The sequence below is a fragment of the Pecten maximus genome, chromosome 15 (genome assembly GCF_902652985.1).
Source record: "Pecten maximus chromosome 15, xPecMax1.1, whole genome shotgun sequence".
NCBI lineage: Eukaryota > Metazoa > Mollusca > Bivalvia > Pectinida > Pectinidae > Pecten > Pecten maximus.
In genome coordinates this window covers 5,370,239-5,375,446 of record NC_047029.1, presented here as the reverse complement: position 1 = coordinate 5,375,446, position 5,208 = coordinate 5,370,239, and positions in this window count along the sequence as shown.

Here is a 5,208-nt window from a genome sequence, read left to right as displayed (position 1 = left end):
AAAGAAGAAACTATTCCCGTCCAAGCTTGTGCATGTCGTCAGAAAAAAACTTCAAACGTCACTTTGTGCGTCTGACAGCAATACACCACGAACACATATAATATTTTCTTGAAATATATTCAATTTTTTTATTGTGCCATCCCTAAAATATGAACACTCTACTTTGTAAATCAAATTGTTTGTTAAATCTTGTGTATATCTACTACTAACCACGCGATTTTACGTAGAAAGCATTGGTCCTTAATGCATTATGTATTGATGTACATTGACCATAAGGAATAACGATATCATTTCCTTGTCGTAAAAAACTAGAAAGAAAACAAATGTCGAATAACGAACGAAGTATATAATTTACCCTGGATGCATGTGATGATATACATCTATATGAGGCCAATCTAAATACGGCCAAATGGTTGGTGTACAAAGTAAGTAAGACCCTAAATCGATAGGCATCGTCGTTATCAAACAAATAGGTTAAGAGACAATACCATATGCTTCAGGCTTAATGGTGTTGCTTTCTGTCACTGTTGCACCAGAATGAATATTCGGTTAATCAATTTCATTTTGATTTGAAGTTTAAACAGTGTACAACGGGAACAGTAATGGTCTTGTCGGAACATTCGTCTCAGGAGAACACAAAAGAAAAAAAGAATCAAAGAACCGTTAAAACATTTAAACTAGACGTAAACTGTTTGTTATATTAATTTGAATACTAGCCAATCTGACAATGTCTATGTGAACGACCTATTTTCGTTATTTACTTTTCTAAATAACGACGGATGAATTCCCACTAGCTTAGCGGATTTGAATGCTAAAAGGGAAACAACTGCGATATAATGTCTTATGCTATCTGTGTAATACATTGAATTTATAAATCAGGGACGTATGGTGTATTCGCGAGGGATTTACTTTTGGTCGCTGGTAATTATGATAAAAGCTACCAACAAATTGTGTTGCAATTACCTGACCAATTCCTATCGGGCTTGAATCATCTGTTCTAGCATTAATTAAGGTAACGCTACAGAAATTGCCAGTTTCTCCATGATACATAAATATTCTGTCACCAGAGAATTCCTGATCAATAAGTTATTTTTTTGTTGTTGATTTGATGTGTTTCTGTAATAACTGACCGAGACAAGTTAATGCTACATATGCTTACAACACGGTTTACAAAAACAAAACACAAAAAAAACCCACAGTAACAAGCGAATAACACATTAAATATTAATATCGTAAAGCACTGTGCTGCCAATGCCTTATTTTTTTACGTTAATCTAGCTCCCGTCAGCGATACTGTAAATTATTTGTATTTCGCATGGTTTGCATTGTTTTTGCGTTAATACGCGGGAAGAGTCAATCGCGAATTCACGTCTTTAAGTGTTTATTTGCACAAAACAACACCTTTTGACACTTACCGATATATAAGTCTTGTGGAGTGCATGACTCTTAATATCATTCGCGTTTATAGTAATTTATAGATCAGTGAGAAAATGTCCAAAGAGGTAGGTTCGCGAAAGAAAGTATTCATGAAATCTACATGAGTTACATTAATTGGGGAAGCAGTTTGGAAATCTAGGAAGATAAGGAGATGTGCAAATAGTAAAGGGGTCTTAGTTCTTAAAATGACGTAAGATTTCAAATAAACGACACATAAACAAGGTGGGCTATACATACAATTTAATACACCTTAATACTTATATGCCTCTTTCCACTAACCGAGGCAAATATAAAGTCAATACAATTTGTACTAAGTCTTCTAAGAATAACTTTAATTCGGAAGTTGCTGGACTGTTGTGTTGTCCTATGTACCAACGCCCTCAACCAGGAAAACCTTTAGGGAAAGTAAAAAGTGATTTAATGTAAAAGCAACATTGACATCTTATTGATGTTGCTGTGTTGGTGTGGTAGCCTTTTCAATACATTCGTGTTTTGATTAAATAAAACATATCTGTCTCGTCAATCCACCATGACTATATTTGATCTAAATATATACATATATAAGTAAGATGCATTCCTCCAGAGAGTTGTGTGACACTCGCTCTTCCAATAATACGTGTCGTTGATCTCATTCAAGACGACACGACATGAAAATGCTCACGCTCGTCCAATTAAGAAAGTCTCGCGAGGTATGAGTTATCTCATTGTTCGACTTGTACAGAGAATTAAGTTGCTTGATTACAAGTGACATTTGCTAACTGTGATCGGTTGCTATTCGCAGTCTCCCTGTTATGTAATGATAAAGGTCCCTCTCTATAAATAAGATGTTCCTGATGGCGTCTTTCGATAAAGATTTACATACGGGCACTCTTTGATCAACTTAACAGTATACCTACCAATTGAACCTTATATGGGTACATCCGCTAAAAATAGTGCGGTTTATCAAGAGATATTTGTCTTCAGGCGTTGGTGCATTGATTATTATGGACGAAAATTCGGCTTTTTGTCATCAAGGCTATGATTTACCTAGTCATTCTTGAATGGATACCCCCGGCATCAGACAGGCAATCGGATAATATTTAACGTTGAAATTCCCAAAAAGAAATATACATCATTTATTAATTGTTTTTGAGAATTTCATTTTTTTTCATTTTTAGATCACATGCGTTTGTTTCTTTTTGTAGACGTCTCTCTCTTGTTTTGTTTTACCTTAAATTTGCTTGTTGATTGGCAGCAATAAAAAAGAAGACTTCAGAATTAACAGACGGAGATCTTGATTTAATCGTCACGTCATTTCATTGAGACCGCAAGTACATTTATTACGACACATGATTTATTATAAAAAATCGTTATGATAACGGGTCCTAACTCAGAAGAAAGAGAGTCTTGTTACAGTCGTGAACAATATGTACATTAGCAGCAAGTACGATGAAGAGGATAAGAGAGAAACAAGAAAACAAACCATTACACTTATTGTGAATAAGCATGAACAAAAGTCAAAACGTGGTGTATCCGGCACTTTGATGGGAAATGGTGATAAAAACAAGTACAAAAGTGTGATGTAGTGTTATCGGTATTGAGAACATTCTTTAGACCTTACCAAACCTCGCTGTACTTAAGACGTCTCTTCCTAAGGTCTTTATGTCAAATTGCCGTGCGGATGAGTTATAAAATCTGTTCGCTATCATATTTTATCGTTTTTTTCTGACAGATGGATGTTCGGTGCGATCCTGCCGGGATAACAAGGATGGTATTATTTTTTCAAATATACCGGCAAATCGTCATAAAACTTGCTAGAACAGTTTTATTCGCGTCATCAAACGAGCCTCATAATTACCGACTTCCGGCCATTTTGATCAATAATTACGTATGTGTTTGTTTTTCCTGGGAACACCACATTGTAATCAGCAATGTATACATTTATTTGATCCCAAACTTTTATTTATTATCATTCAAATAAGTATTTTCCCCCGTGTATTACTTTGTATGTCTGTAACGAATTTACATAATGACGTTGTATTGGTTCACGGTTCATGGACAATATGTGTCATTAAGGGTTAACAAGGACATCCACAGAAAGAAAATACAAAATTTTAAAAGACAAACATATAGAAACCATCAACATCAACCGGTTGCAAATCACATATTTCGTCATATAGTGCTATTGCATGAAAATAATCACATATAAGCGATGCAGAAACCGTATCGAATAAGCATTTCATAAACACCACGTTAAAAGAGTGTTTAAAAGCGGCGCACTCGACCATAAAAGGTTTTACAATAAAAGGTTGATCACAGGCATGACAAAGAGGAGGGTCATTCTTTCGTAAAATATAACTCTTTGTGATATATGTATGACCGATGCGAAACGCGAGACGACAACTTTATTTCCACGATTTACTCAATGAATTTACACAATGCGTAATTAAATTACTTTTTCAGAAGAAGGTCACTTTCAGTATACATTTTTTTTACAATCACGAACTTGATTAAGCGCAAATAACGGCTGGCCATTTTATTTTATTTTTTTTACTGCGTATATATCTTGATATACCCCTGTATACAGTGAATCAACTTACATATGGAATATCTGTACAGTCGTACGAGGAGACCATGTTATACTTTTTCCATGTCTCCCCTTCTCTTAAGCATTAAGTTCTGGTAACGAAAAAAAACTTGATTATGAGAATGATGTTACTCAATTGCAGAGTACTGCATCGTGTGAAAGAGCAAGGTTTTGTTTAAAATATAAATATTACTAGGTGTATATATTATCTAATACATAGATATGGTACTATGAAGTGAAAATAGGCTTTAGGTCAAAAAGGTTATTACATAGTTTATAATACTCGTGGGAATGGTCCATCAAAAAGTGCGCAATAGATTATTGAATTTACTGCTGAGTTTAGTAGTAAGGTACAATACGCATACAGGCATATTTTAACAGGTATGGCATAAATGCAGGTCTCTATTCACAATACATACGGGTCGCTTGGAACACCAGTCATTTGCCTTATAACTGAGGACATGGAAGGACGTTTGACGGATAACAGACACTCAGGCCTTGGAATAGTTGTTTTTTCATTATCGGAACGGACTCGTGATACTTTAGGAAGGAACTGTTAACAGGCTGTGATGTGATCTTTTGACATTTGTGGCTAGAAGTTGAGTGAACTGTAGTAAGAATTTACCTCTATACCACTAAAAACTTCAGGTAAAGGCAATATCAGATGGCAAGATGACCTTTTGATTGTACTGTCTTATATCATTAAATATCGCAATAGCTTAAGAAGTCTTCGTCTTAGACTTTATGACCTTTGTGATAATAAATGATCTATAAAGAGACAATGGGTGTTAGATGATGTTATATTCGGCAAAGGAAATCTCCAATATGTATATATTGTCGACAGTTACACTTTTTTGTTGTTGTTGTTTCTTCTTTCTGTTTGTCAGGAAAGATCTGTTACCTCTACTATTATACATGTAGGGATTGTACAAAAGACAGAATATATTAGGACACCTCAAATTGAGAGTTATACTATTGTTCAGAGAAGTCAAAATGAGTTAAACTGCACGATACAGTTGTTTTATCTTTTTTTTTTTTTACTCGTCAGTGATGCTGCAGGAGGCAACTAAACACATGAAACAAGTCAAAAGAAATGCAAAAAACCTGGATGGTGAGGTTGTAAGTGAAAAAGTACTGGGATATTTATGCTAAAGAGAGGTTTAAAGTCAATACAGAAGTCCATGTAATCATGTTAATGTCAACTC